General features: G+C 38.4%; 1 long non-coding RNA gene across 2 annotated transcripts; it reads right to left on the bottom strand.

The window, feature by feature from the left end:
• Positions 1 to 2,682: 2,682 nt before the first annotated feature.
• Positions 2,683 to 10,618, bottom strand: LOC118879952. 2 transcript variants are annotated; one of them, XR_005016193.1, is made up of 3 exons: positions 8,972 to 10,618; positions 8,002 to 8,138; positions 2,683 to 3,427 (listed from the first exon to the last, which is right to left on the bottom strand). It is a non-coding gene; the product is annotated as an uncharacterized LOC118879952 (long non-coding RNA). The 2 variants fall into 2 exon arrangements; XR_005016194.1 differs by having other exon boundaries at positions 8,002 to 8,135.
• Between the last annotated feature and the right edge of the window lie 5,115 nt (positions 10,619 to 15,733).

Genomic DNA, 15,733 nt, shown 5'->3' with positions numbered 1-15,733 from the left:
GTAAAGAACTGGCCATATCAAATTTTGGAGAGAATGTGAAGCAACGAAAACTCTCATACACTGCTGGTGGGAATACAAGAAGGTGTAACCACTTCTGAAATCAGTTTAGTAATTTCTTATAAAAATTAAACGTTTACTCAACATATGATACAGCAGTGCCACTCCTTGATATCCACCCAAGAGAACTGAAAACAGGTGTTTACAAAAGTACTTGTGTACATATGTTCAAAGCAGCTTTATTAATAATGGCCCAAAACTGGAAAAAACTCAATTTGGCCTCAGAGAGTAAATGGGTAAACAATGAAATAGGACTCAGCCATAAAAAGGAAGAAAATACTGATTCTTGCAGAGCCACAGATGAAACTTCCCAACACTGCGCTGTGGGAGAGAAGCTGAACAGAAAGCGTCCCCATTGCATAATTCTACATGTGTGGAGTCCAACCTGACAGAGAGCTGATTAGTGCTTTCCCAGGGCTGGAATCAGGGAGGAAATTGATTGCAAAAGAGTCCAAGGGACATTTCTAGTTGAGATGAATGCTCTGTAATCTGACTGAGCAGTGGCTACATGGATGCTTACTTTTGTGAAAAGTCACTGATGGGTACACCCCCCAGTGTGTCACTTTTGCTTTATATAAATTCTGCCTCATAAAATAGACAGGGAAGGAGGGAGAAGAAGAGAATTATACAAAACACACATGGTTATTGTTGCCTCTAGAAGTATTTGAGTGAAAAACAGTTCTTAACTAAATATGTTTTTAAAAACAACCCCCTTCTTACCAACTTTTGTCTGATCCTCAATTTATTTGTATACATTTAACCACATTTAATTATATGCCAGTATTCCTATCATATAGATGAAGAAGCGGTGGTTAAATAAGTGCTCAGAGGTCCTGGGACCTTCTGCTGACTCTCAGATAGGGGCATAGAAAGGCAGCTTGGACATATGTCAATTTTAGAACTGGTTATTCTACCAACACCTCCTGCAGGGACAGGCTTTGGGTGTGGCAATGAGATAAAAACTGCTTGGAGATGCAGAATGCGTCACAAATAATGGATCACATGTGAATATTTTCAAAACCCAAGGGATTTATCCATGTAAGCGTCATGAGCCAGAACTTTTGAACACCCTCCATTGGTTTAATACACACATTGTTGTCCTGGATCACTCACTTGCAAATACTGACTTGGAGATACAAATCAAGCAGAGAGAGGAATGCCTCTGTACCTGAAATTCACTAATGTTTTAGAACTGATCAATGACAGCTCAGATTCTAATATGGTGGCTATGATTTGGTTTCTAAGCAAAGTTAGAGGGTGCTGCTGTTGGTGATGATGGTGATGATGGTGGTGATGGTGGTCGTGCTGATGTCAAAGACGAAGAAAAGAGCAGCAAATATCAGTTGGAGGCATACCATGTTCCAGATCCTTTAATAAGCACGGAGTCTGTTTATCCTCAAACAACTCAATAAAATAGAAACTCTTATAAAACCCATTTTTTTAAATGAAGAGACTGAAGGTTAGAGAGATGAACAAAACTACCCAAGGCCCTATAGCTCTTCCCAAAGCCCAGATATTTATTCAGTTTGTCTGACCCTAAAGTTGCCACATAAGAGGAGGATTTAGAAATGGACATGAACAAAATTTGTTTTTATTGCTAAAGTGGTTGACCTTAATTCCCTGGATTAATTATTTTCCATGTAATTAGTTAGTGGATCATTTCATTAGAAGTACTCACCAAATATAATGTTAGAAGTGATATTAGAGATCATTTATACAATGCTCTTCATTTAAGCAATAAAAAACCCAAAATTCCAGAGACATTAACTACCTTCTCTGAGGTCACAGTTAAGTCAGGGCAGAGCTGGGATAGAAACTCTAACTTCCTGACTCCGGGTCTGGTGTTCTTCATTTACTTTCTTTCCCTTCACTATTTGATCAATTCAGTTTTACATGTTATATTGCCCACTGATCTGTTATCCTCCAAAAGCATTGACTGCACGGGTCTGGGTGTATCCATTCCCCGATCCACTCACCTTTGGTCATCATCAACAGGCCCAGGGCTGATTACCCTGTGATTCATACCTAACAGATTACATGGGAGTTAAACACTTCCATTTTCTTTAGGGCAATTATATTCTTTTTTTTTTAATAGATCTTTATTGGCATATAATTGCTTCACAATACCGTGTTAGTTTCTGTTGCACAACAAAGAGAATCAGTCACACGCATACACATGTCCCCATATCCCCTCCCTGTTGAGTCTCCCTCCCACCCTCCCTATCCCACCCCTCTAAGTCATCGCAAAGCACCGAGCTGATCTCCCTGTGCTATGCTGCTGCTTCCCACCAGCCAACTATTTTACTTTTGGTAGTGTATATATGTTGATGCTACTAAGTTTCCATTGGGTGCTGTCTCCTTGCTCCTCCAATAAATTGGTAGCTAGAACATTGGATATAAGATGTGCAGGGGGGCTTCCCTGGTGGCGCAGCGGTTGAGAATCCACCTGCCAATGCAGGGGACACGGGTTCGAGCCCTGGTCTGGGAAGATCCCACATGCCGCGGAGCAACTGGGCCCGTGAGCCACAACTACTGAGCCTGCGCGTCTGGAGCCTGTGCTCTGCAACAAGAGAGGCCGCGACAGTGAGAGGCCCGCGCACCGCAATGAAGAGTGGCCCCCGCTTGCCGCAACTAGAGAAAGCCCTCGCACAGAAACGAAGACCCAACACAGCCAAAATATATATATATATATAAATAAAAATAAAAATTAAGAGCTTTGAGATACAATTTGGAAAAAAAGATGTGCAGGGACCAGGAACTGACCAGATTCTTGAGCACTTGTATTCCCAGACATTGCTCTACATGCTGAGCGTGCAAAGATGACTCCAGTTAGCAGTGGAGACTCATTTGAACAGAACATATCAATACGATAGAGTTAACAGTATGAAAAAGCTTCAGCAGGCACTCTGGGAGGACTGGATTGTGTGAGATAGTTAGGGAGGGGCAGGAAAAAAATGCTTCCAGGAGGAGAGTTGCACTTGACTCCAATCCAGAAGTGTCTGATTTACATATTTCACATCCAGAGTGTCAATGTATTCATATATAGAGGGAAACGTACTGTAAATTTATGGCTAGTTATCCCTGGAAACGTCTTCTGTTGCTTAAGTTCACAGCTCAAGTTGTAAACGAGAAACTTGCTGGGCCAATGCAGAAAACGAAAAAATTAAAATGGGATTTCCAGCATAAAAGATGGCTCTGTATATCAGTATCTTTTCTCTTCTCTTTTGCAGATTGTAGTAAGCAAAAACTACTTAATTAATCTAAGGTCGTTCTGTAGATTCCTTTTTCAATAAAGTTGGTAGAATTTGGGGACTCATAATTCATGTAAAGGCTGCCAAAGGTGAAAGCAACTGGGGTTGAGCAGGAAGCCCTGGAGGAAATAAGAGAAAATCAAGAAGAAGGATGAGAGGGCTTTAGCAACAGCAGATTTCAGAAAGTCTCGGCAAAAATACCCCCTTAACACAGAAAACAGCAGGCCTTCTCTGGGAGCCATCACCACAGCAGTCATAGGGCCGGGGCACACCGGGTCAGCAGCTGGAAGCTTCCTGGGCCTGATCTGACCCAGGAGCACAGAAGCGGCGGGTCACCCCAGGAACCACGCCACCTTCCAGCTTCTGCTGTGATGGAGAAAGCTGGAAAGAGAGCCGCTCCTCTAATGGGAGAGTCTGGATAACACACAAATGCTTGAACTCATCAGAAAGCCACAGGTGCAAGACAACTACCCAGCCTGAAATCTAAGGAAAAAACAAGTGCAGTAAGTGCCCTACATAGGAACCTTCAAGTCGAGAACTTTCAAAGATGCAAACATGCATTCAGGCGTGAGGGAAATTGCAGCTTGCCCTCCGTCTCCTATTGCTGATGGTCCTTCAGCTCTACCATCTCCCACCTCCTCTCCCTCCTCCAGCCAGTAACTCTCCCTGCCTGTTCACTCGGTGCCAGCCCCTGGATGCCAGCTGTTGTACTGTACTACTGTACTTTTCAAGGTACTGTATCATAAGATTTAAAACGTTTTCTTTATTTTATGTGTTTTTTTAATGTATTATTTGTGTGAAAAGTATTATAAACCTATTATAGTACAGTGCTACATAGCTGACTGTGTTAGTTGGGTACCTAGGCTAACTTCGTTGGACTTACAAATTGGACTTAACGAACACGCTCTCAAACGGAACTCATTCATATGTAGAGGACTTACTATGCCCCCAAGGAGAGACAGATGCAAACACTGACATGTCTGGGGCGGACACGGGGGAAGGCAGGGCCCCAGACAAGCGTGAGGGTACAGACCCTCAGAGCCGCAGCCACGCAGGGAGTTTATACCCACTGAGTCTTCTCTCCAGAGGTTCACTGGGTGTTCAAGGGAAAGACTGGGGACAGGGCACACTCAGTGGAGAAGGAAGGGGCTGCCACTGCAAAAAGGACTAAAGCCCCACTTGATTCTTCTCCCCCAAGAAACAGACGTCATTAACCTCTGAGACAGGGCAGCAAACCTTGTCACTCCCATAGCAGCGGTGCAGACCCCCAGGGAAACCTTCCAGCATTCAGGCCTCCACCCCAAACACAGAGTAACCCCACAGGAATGGAAAGCCAGGGCAGCACTGAAGGCAACCATTGCAACAACAAAATGCAGACTCAGCTCAGATCCTATCTAGAATGACTCCATACCCCATGCTAATTATATGGCAAAAAAAGAGTCATGCTAAGCATAAAGGCTATTTCCCTCAGTCTCTGCTGTACCACACACAAAATTTGATATGCAATAATAATCTGTGAGACACACACACTCACAAACATACACAAAGAAGAAAAGAACCCACTGTGCAGAGAGACAAAGCAATCAACAGAACCAGACTCCAAGATGATACAAATGTAGGAACTATCACAGACCCAATTTAAAATAACTAAGATTAAAGATATTAAAAGATCTAGTGTGACCTTACTATGGCTTTTAGAGCAATATCAATTTGCATTAATAGACTTATCCACTGGCTAGGAACACAGAGTACAACATAAACCACTGCTGTTGGAATAAGCCATGACGCATATTAAACAAAGCAGAATGCTCTGCAATTATCCTATTGTCTACAAAGGTTCACTATTTTCCATACTCTGTAATTCTAATAAGTGGTTTTGGTGACTATTATTTCCAAACATCTGGTAGTTCTAGCTCAAGACAGTAAAAACAATGATAAAGAAAACAGTGCAATGGGTTTAAAGAGAGAAGTGAAAGTATATTAATGACCACATTATTTTACATAAATTTTTGAGTAAGATATGACAGCTGTGATAATCAGATTGTGGGTAACTGCCTTAACATTAAATGAAAAAACACAAGGTCAATGTAGCAATTGTAAGGACAAATACAAATTAAAAATAAGAGGCTTAATTCTTCCCTTTGAAAATGAAAGAAGAGATTCCCCTCCCTTCCTTTTCCTCACAGCATCTACTTTAGGAAATTTGTAATTCTAAGCACTTTCTCCCCTTTGAAATATATATATATATATCCTTTTGAAGACTAAATAAGCCTTTTGTTAGCTTTATGGGAGAGGAATGTCTTTTTTCCAGGACCTGGGAGACATGTTTGAAATGGAAACTTCAGGGGAGATAGCAGCCCTACCTCCCAGCTTCTGTAGAAGGGTAGGCACTGAAATTAAAGGGCCAAGCTGCAAAATTACCTCCCATCCTAAAGATAGGAGAAGTTTGATTTTCCTCTGGTTAAAAGCAATTAGCTAACCCAGGTGGTCACCCTAATTACCAGGAGAATCTAGGATGAACTCTGTGTGACAAATGGTGCTGTGAAGTCTCTTACTTGAACACTTGTTATTGTTTATTGTCTGAGAATATGTAGGTAATGTGCTGTATCTGTTTGGTTGTATAACAGTATCCGCCTTTGCAATTTCTTACCGAATTGCCTGGTTTAATGCTTACTTAATAATAAAAGTGTTTTCTCTTTGTGGAAAGAATTTCTGGGTTGGAGGAGGATTTTACTTTTAATTATATTTCCCCAACACATTCCACCATGATGAAGAGTATGCTTTGTCCCACCAGAAGCCTGCCATGGGAGCTAAAAAATGTGTGCAGTAATTGTAACTTGGAAGTGAAACCAAGTAGAAATGTGTGGAGCTCTCCTGGGCACAAAAGCCTTTCTTTCCATGCCTTATTTGCAGGAAAAAGACTTCAGCCTCCTAGACCTTCCTGAATACCAAAGGGCAGATTCAAACAGTTGTTAATCAGGGAAGCGAGGGAATGCAGAAACAAAGGAGGAACAATTAAGAAACTAGAGTGCAGGATTAAAGCAGGATCCTGGTGCCTCCTCAAGGAATATACATAACAATATCTTTGAGTTCTTTTGCAGGAACTAAGGCCCTCCACCCAGGTGTAGGATGGTAACTTCCTTCTGGCTGAGCAAAATTTTTCTAGAGTGCTGTCCTTTTACCTCACAACCAACCAATCCAAAGAAAGTCACACACACTGCAGCTCTCGCCCCAAATTTTGCCTATAAAAACTTCTCCCTAAAAAAAAAAAAAAAAAAAAAAACTCCCTGAAAACCTTCAGGGAGTTCAGGGTTTTTTTTAGCACAAGCCATCCATTCTCCTTGCTTATCCTGCACTAAACCTTTCTCTGCTCCAAACTCCATACTTTCAGTTTGTTTGGCCTCACTCTGCATGGGGTACACAAACTTGTGTTTGGTAACAGAAAAGAGGAGTTTCTGTTTTCTTCTAAGCACCTGATGCTAAGCTCTGCCCATATTCCTGACCCACAGGAAATGTGAGATCAGAAATGCTTATTGTTTTTAGCTGCCACATTTTGGTATAATTTTTTATGCACCAACAGATAACTAATACAGAAGCTGAATTTTTCACTTTAATTAATCTAAATGTAACGTAGCCTCACATGGCTGGTGACTACACTATTGAACATCACAGGTTTAAAAATTATGCCTGCTTTCTCTTTTATGTTTCTACTTGGGAATACAGAGTCTCAAGCAAGGTAGGAAAAGTCCAATTGTGTGACCCCATGGGTCCATCACACGTGCCCCTAGGAGTCAGATCACCTCCATACTTCTCGTCAAGGAGTTGCTTGAATTGCCTCACAAAACTTTATCAGGTGGTAGGAAAATGATACCAAATAGAGACTTAGATTTACACAAAGGAATGAAGAGTGACCAACATGGGAAATTGGGGGTAAATATAAAAGACATTTTTGCTCATCTTTAAAAGATAATTAACTGTTTAATTGCAAAAAGAATAGCAATCTATTGTGGGTTTTATAAGAAATGTAGAACTCAAATCTATAATTACAATAGCACAAAGGACAGGAGAAGTAGAAGTACACTATTGTAAAGTTGTCATATTAAAAATTAAATGGTACAGTATTTCCTTAAGATAGCCTATGAGGGGCTAAATATGGATAGTATTAACTCTAAAGCAACCACTAGGAAGTCAGTAGTGGAGATGAAATGGAAGGCTAAAAATAATCAGAAAGAAGTCAGGGAAGGAAGGAAAGTAGAAGAACAAACAAATGAGAAAAGCAGAAAACAAATGGCAATGCGGTAGATTTAAACCCAAACACAAGATAATTACAGCAAACCCCAATGGTCCAAACACTCTTAAAAGGATAGAAACTGTCAGACTACATCAAAAAAGCAGGAGCCAGTATAATAAAGAGTCCTATTCATTTTTGATATTTGACTGCTCACAGTGTTCAAGTCCCACCCCTTTTTCTTTCCCTCTAACCTATGGCTGAGCCAGCTGGTGAGGAAAGCCTTCGGCTCCCTCCCCTGGTACCTGCAGGAAGTGCAAACCAAGCAAGCCCTTACCATGCACAGGAACCCTTACCCAAGCCCAACTCAACCACAGTAAAAGCCCTCCTGGCTCTTGGCAGCCAGGGACACTGCCATGTGCTCCCCAGAAAGCCTCATTACATGAGTAATAAATCTCTTCATACCTTCTTGGTGCAGGTGTGGAATCATTCATCTCAATGTCCAACCAATTTTTTTTTTTTTTTTTTTTTTGGTGGGGTGTCCATTTTACCATGGAGGCAAAATGGTATGTAGACCACAACATCTCAGTCTATGATGTCTACTTAAAAACAAACAAACAAACAAAAAACCTCACTTTAAATATAAGGACACAAATAGGTTAACTGAAAGGATAGAAAAAGACATAGCATGTGAACACTAGCCATAAGAAAGCTTAAGTGGTTATATTATTATTAGACAAATTAAACTTCAGGACAAGGGCCATTATCAGGGATGGAGAGGTAGTGACATGTGACAGAAACATAGATCATTGGAAGAAGACAGGATCTAGAAACAGATCCAACACACATACATGTCACAAAGTTTTCAAGGCAATTAATTCATTGGGGGTAAAAATAGTCTATTCAACAAGTGATGCTGGAACAATTGAATGTGCCTTTAAGATAGGCAAAGATTTCTTAAATAAGAAAAAAAAAAAGAAACCATAAAAGAAAAAATTTAATGAACTGGACCCCTTTAAAATTTAAAACAGCTTTCAATGACACCATCAATAAAATGTAATCCATATATCTGACAGAGAACTTTTATTCAGAATATATTATAAATAATTATACCTCAATAATAAGAAAATAAACAATCTAATAAAAATGGGCAAAAGATTTGAACAGACACTTCACAAAAGAAGATATACATAGGGCCAATATGCACATGAAAACATGCCCAACATCATTAGTCATAAGGGAAATGCATAAATTAAAGCCACAATGAGATACCACCCTCACATGCACTAGAATGGCTATAATGAAGAAGACTGGCCACACCACCTACTGGTGAGTATGCAGAGCAACTGGACCGTTCATACATTGCTTGTAGGAGTAGGAAACGGTACAAGCACTTGGGAGAACACCTAAGCAGTTTGTTTAAACATGTACTCACCATAAGACCCAGCCATTTCACTCCTAGGTATCTACCCAAGAGAAAGGAAAGTACATGTTCACACGAAGACTTATATACACAAATGTGCGTAATAGCATTATGCATAGTTGCCAAACACTGGAAGCAACAAAAATGCCCATCAGTGGGTAAATGGGTAAACAAAATGTGGTTTATCCAGATGATGCAATACTGTTTGTCAGTAGAAAGTAACCAACTACTGATATCCCAACTGCTTCAACGAGTCTCAAAAACGCAGTGCTGAGCAAAAGAAGCTAGACACAGAAAAAGGACACACTACATGAATCCATTTGAATGAAACTCTAGAAAGGACAAATCTACCCTGTAGTGATTGAAGGCACATCAGCAGTTGCCTGGGCAGGAGTTGTACAGGGGCAATTGACTGGGAAGCTGAACAAGGGAACCTTGGAGGATGACACATATGTTCCGTATCTTGGGTGTGATGGTGTTTTCACGAGTGTACACATTTATCAAAACTCATCAAGTTCTAGGCTTAAAATGAGTGCAATTTATTTTATGATCACATTTATTTCACAACATCAAAATGCTTATGAAACTGACAATGGATAATCTACTGTTAGAACAGAGGACGAAAATATGGGAATCCTCTCTGCCTGGTTTATTGTTTTATTTTATTTTGCTTTGGCTTTTGAGTTTTTATGTTTTGCTAATGTGTTTCTAAATTCTCTTTTTTATGTTCAGTTTGCCACACTATTTGCTGAGAAAGAAAAAAGTAAGACATGAATTGAGTAAATTTTTGTTTTCTTTTACTCCTGTATTATAATCTACCAAAATATTAGAACTGGTGGGAGTCTCAAAATCACGAGCCCATAGTCTTTGTTGAAGAGACTGTTTCTCTCCATTAGTGCACAAAACTACAAGACACTGATTTACTTTCAGAAGAAATCAATGGAAGAGTATTAAGGAGCCTTGATTTGACTTACTATATGCATGTCACAAACAAAAGAACATTTCAGTTGCAAGGAACATTATAAATACACACACTATTACAGTCATTAATCATTGATTTTGATGGTAAACTTGGAATTCAAGTAAAAGGATTTTTAAGAGAATGGTCTATTTCCGTAATCTTATTAATGCTCTAACACCGGTGGTAGTGGTTGTTTTATGCCAGGGCATTGACTGTCCTAAGGAGAAGAAAATCGGCCAAAGAAGAGGACACTGTTGGACTCATTGTGCCTGATGAGGAACAGGAAAGGGTGATTGCAGTGAAAATTTTCATAATCTGGCGCAGATGTGACAGCTAAGCCCACACTGGTGGCAGCTGCAGCCTCCGAACCTTCCTCGGTTACCACCAAGAAGGGCCTGTGCAGGAACTTGTGGGCATGCGACCCGGAGCGTGAGGACGTTCCCGGATCATAGTCAGCTTTCTGCTGGCTGAAGGCGTCCTCCATCCCCATGGCTGTCAGGACGGCCTCCAGGTCGCAACTAGCCTCCACTGCAAAGCGCGGCAAGTGCAAGTTCATATGCCTTTCTTCCATATGCCCTGGGCTAGTCCATTCTATTAATTTCTTGGGAGTTATTTTATCTATAATCTATTAAGAAAAAAAAGGAGGGAAAAATGGCATGATTATCAATAAAAATTTGAAACAGTGTAACGCTAATGTATATCAGTCAGAAATCATTAGTTTGAGTAACAAATGAAAATAGAAATTTCATTTCACTCAGCTGTTATCTTTATATACCAGGCACTTGTCTTATATTTCTCTATTTAAATTATCTGTGTATGTATGAAAACTCAGTAGCATTAAATGAATTTTTAAAGGTGAGAAATAAGTCATTTCTTACTCTATCGATATATATTATTTCATTTTTGACTATTCCCCTCTAATCTTTGTCTACATATGTATTATATATAATTTCTATACTATTGTATATAAATTATATATAACTATAATATTATGATATAATTTATATTATATTAATACATAATATAATATATATTATACAGTTGCAATCACATTGAATATCCATTTTTCTTGTTTTAATGTAAACTTTTTCACACCACTGCATATCTCTCTCTCCTAAATATCTTGCTGCTCTGAGCCCTTAAACGGCTAGTGAGCTTTCAATGGCTGCTCGGGTTGACTGGCATATGATGTGAGCAGATGAAGATATTGAAGCCTTGGTGAAATAATGGATTGATATAAAGAGAAGGATGGGGCTTCCCTGGTGGCACAGTGGTTGAGAATCCGCCTGCCAATGCAGGGGACACGGGTTCGAGCCCTGGTCTGGGAAGATCCCACATGCCGTGGAGCAACTGGGCCCGTGAGCCACAACTACTGAGCCTGCGCGTCTGGAGCCTGTGCTCCGCAACAAGAGAGGCCGCGACAGTGAGAGGCCCGCGCACCGCGATGAAGAGTGGCCCCCGCTTGCCGCAACTAGAGAAAGCCCTTGCACAGAAACGAAGACCCAACACAGCCAAAAGAATAATAAGAATAATAATAAATAAATAAATAAAATTTTTAAAAAAGAGTAGGATGTCGTGGGAGTATTTTCTCCAGTGGGCCAGGTATGACTGAGTTGATTTGAAAATGGGGAAAGGCCTACGAAAAACCCTCTGGGAATTTAGATGGGGACTCTTCAGAACTGGCACGTAAATGCAGCAGACATTGGCATCTTTACATATTGAGCAAGAAACATGCTTATCTTACATGTTCTTCACTGGAGTTTATACGTAGAAAGAAATGCAGAAAGAGAGAGAGAGAAAACCAGCATTCTGTTTGTGATCAAAAACAGAACAAGTATGCCCACTCTTACTATTTCCATTCAAAACTGAACCAAAGATCCTAGCAAGTGCAATAAGGCAATTGATTGATTAATTCATTAGTTAATTAAAAGTTTCAAGACACTCAAAATGAAAAAACAAAATTATCATTCACAAAGGAATCAACACATACTTTATAAGAATTAAAAAGTGAGTTTAGCAAAATTGCTGAATGCAAGGTCAGTAGTCAAAAAAATCAAATATTTTAATGTACTAGCAACATACAGTTAGAAATTGAAAATTTCTTAAATGTACAATTTAAAAGAATATCAAAAAGCATCTCAAACTTATTAAAAATGAAAGATGTGCTAGGCTGTATGTAGAAAAAGATCAAACGTAATATAGGAACATTAAGAAGATCTAAGCAAACAGCAGGATGTATTTTATTCATGGTTTGGAAGACTCAGTATTCTAAAGATGTCAGTTCTTCCAAAATGGATTATTACAATCTCAAATGAAATCCCAAGAGGTTTCATTTTCAAAAAATTGACCAGCTGATTCCAAATTTATATGAAATAGCAGAGGACCAAGAATAGGCAAAATATTCCTGAAGGAGGAGGAGGTAAGACCTGTTCTATCAGATGGCAAGACTTGCCATTAAATAATTAAGTGTTGTTTTGGCAAAGGGTAGGCCAGAACAAAGGCCCAGAAAAGTGTCTACTTATATGTGCACACTTGACTTTTTTAAAAAACGTTGCTGCAGAGCAGTGGGGAAAGAGCTGAGTTTTCAATAAATGATGCTGAGTCAGCTGGATGATCGTATGTGGTAAAAATAAATCTTGATGCTGAGTCAGTTGGATGATCGTATGGGGTAAAAATAAGTCTTAACTACTGCCTCATACCATATACAAAACATCAATTCTAAGTGAATTGCGGAACTACATGAAACACAACAAAAGTATTTACATTAATGGTAAAGATTAATAAATTGGCTACATAAAAGTTAAAAGCTTTCATTATTCAAAAAACATTATTAAAGTTAAATATACACATACCCTATGACCAGCAATTCCACCTCAGGTGTACACCCAACGGAAGTATGTGCTCACGGGTACCAAGAGGCATGTACAACCATATAAAGTAAAGGATGGTACATTCACATACTGAAATACTGCATAGCAATGACAATGAATGAAATAAAGCTGCAGATAACAAATGGATGAATTTCACCAACAGCATTAAACAAGAAAATCCAAATGCAAAAGAATACATACTCTGATTCTACATAGATAAAATTCCAAAGAAGGCAAAACTAAATTATGGTGATACAAGTCAACATACTAGTTATATTTTAAGGAGGATGAAGGAAATAATCATTGGAAAGAGACACAAGGAGGGATTAGGTGATGATAATATTTTGTTTCTTTACCTGAGTGGTGGTTTAATGGATGTTCACTTTTTGATAATTCATTGAGCTATATTTTTATATAAAATATTAAAAATAATATTTCCATATTGTGTTATTCATCACAAAAACACATTTCTTGTTAGATTTATTCATAGATATTTATTGTTTTGATATGCTTGTGAAGAAGCTCTTTGGTTTTTCCATTCATTCATTTATTCAACACATATTTTTGAGCATCTTCTCTGTGACACATACTGGTTTCGGTACTGATGTACATCAATGAATAAAACATAAAAGATCCCTTCTATCATTAAATTCACATTCTATTAGGGAGATGCATACTATAAATAAACAAATAAGTAATAAGAAAAATCTCAAATAGAATTGAGTTTTATGAATTAAATAAAACATTGAACTTGCCAATAGTTATTACTGGTTTTTTTTGTTTTGTTTTTAATTTTGGATATCTAGCTGAACATCTTAAAGAACTTTCTTATTAGGTAAATTGTCAGCTAATTCACTTAGATTTTCCATAAAAAATGATCATAAAGTCTCTGAATAATGGCTTGGTCTCTCTTTACCAATGTTTATTCCTCTGGTGGAAACCGTTCCTCAGAATAATTTCAAATCTCTGTGCACATAGCTCAGATCAACAAGTCTAGCAATAAGGCACCATTTGTTTTAAAAGCTGAACTTAACCAACTGAAGAGGGCACCCTTGAACCAAAAAGCAGTGAGGAACCCAAATTGCCTTTGCAAAGTTACCTGTCATTTTTAGTCCAAAATCCTACACATTTTAATATGAACAGAAAAAGGTGCTCAACAAATATGTAAAACTACTTTAAGAAGAAAAGAGTGAAAATCAAAAACTTTTCAGCTGATGAAAATATTCTCCAAGAAATCAACCACGAGGCAAAAAAAAAAAAAAAAAAAAAAAGCTACAACATAAAGCTACCTTACAAAATAAATATCATTTGTAAAGCAATTGTAAACACGATGAATGCTACAAATCATCATGTCAAAAACTCAGAATAGAAATCAACAGCAACAATAACAAAAAGGAAGATGTGTCAGGAGATCTGTCTGAACCCAAGAAAGTATAGAAATAAAATCATCTCAGTAATCAGATGAAATAACAAGTCGTCTATAGGAGAAAGTACAATAAGGAACATAGAGAAGAGAAATAAAAATAGCCTAGAGCAGGAAAACAAAGTAAAGAAGGAGTCAAAGGAACAGAGAGATTGGGTTAGAAATAGAAACCAAGCAAGTCTAAATATGTATAGTCTCTAAACACAAAAATAAAACAGTGGAGGAGAAATAATATTTAGAACTATCATCCAAGAAAGCGTTCCAAATTAAAATAAATCCTGAATCTACATATTGAAAGGGCCTACAGTGTACCTGGGAAATTGACCCTGAACAACCAAGTCTAAGGCGTATTTTAGAAAAAGGATTAGTCTTTAACATCCATCTCCCGAGGGTGTGCAGGGTCCGGGGGGAGGGGGGGTGGTGGTGTGAATCAACTCGTTATAAAGTAAAGAAAATCAGGTTGACATCAGATTTGAGAGCAACATACAAATCAGTGGAACAATATTTAAAGAAACTCAAAGTAAATCCAAACCAAAAATCTTATATCCCAGCAAGTTCCCTTTTATGAATCAAGACCACAGAGATTATACGATATTTGTTTTTCTCTTTCTGACTTACGTCAGACTCTGTTTGACAGTCTCTAGGTCCATCCACGTCTCTACAATCTAGAAAAATGGTACAGATGGACCTGTTTGCAAGGCAGAAATAGAGACACAGAGGTAAAGAACAAGCATGTGGACACCAAGGAGGGAAAGGGGGGGTGGGATGAATTGGGAGATTGGGATTGACATATATAAACTAATATGTATAGAATAGATAACTAATGAGAACCTGCTGTATAGCACAGGGAACTCTACTCAATGCTCTGTGGTGACCTAAATGGGAAGGAAATTCAAAAAAGAGGGGATATATGTATACGTATGACTGATTCACTTTGCTGTACAGCAGAAACTAACACAACGTTGTAAACAACTACAACCCAATTAAAAAAAAATAAATTAATTTTTTAAAGAAGACCATAGGGAAACAGTGTTAAACAGTCAAGGGTTTCAAGAATATTATATTTGTTAGCCCTTCTTGAGATATTTACCAGAGGATAAGCTTCATCCAAAAACAGCAAAAATGATTGGGGAAGATTCAGCAAAAAGCTGGTAGTAGTAAGCATGAATATATTTTATTGTAGCTCTAGGACTAAAACAAATTCGGGGATAAGGGTGGAAAAGTAACATGTAAATACTCTAAGTTTCATATGTTCCACCAAAGCAGAAATAACACGACTCAAAATGTGGGAGAAGATGCTAGAAAAAAATGAGAAGGTCAAATAAGTCCATTGGTTATTGCCCCGGTAATAGATGAGAGTCAGAAGATATCATTTAAAAATAATAAAAACCTAAGCAAGTTAAAAAGTGTAATGTCATTATGTAATGATAAAAAGCAACATCTAAAACAAAAAAATACAAACTTTCCTAAATACCATAAGGAAAAATTCAAAAGAGAAAAAATAGTAAACAGCACGACAA

This window comes from Balaenoptera musculus, chromosome 14 (genome assembly GCF_009873245.2).
Source record: "Balaenoptera musculus isolate JJ_BM4_2016_0621 chromosome 14, mBalMus1.pri.v3, whole genome shotgun sequence".
NCBI classification, from domain to species: Eukaryota; Metazoa; Chordata; class Mammalia; order Artiodactyla; family Balaenopteridae; genus Balaenoptera; species Balaenoptera musculus.
This window is presented reverse-complemented; position numbering and strand designations above follow the sequence as displayed.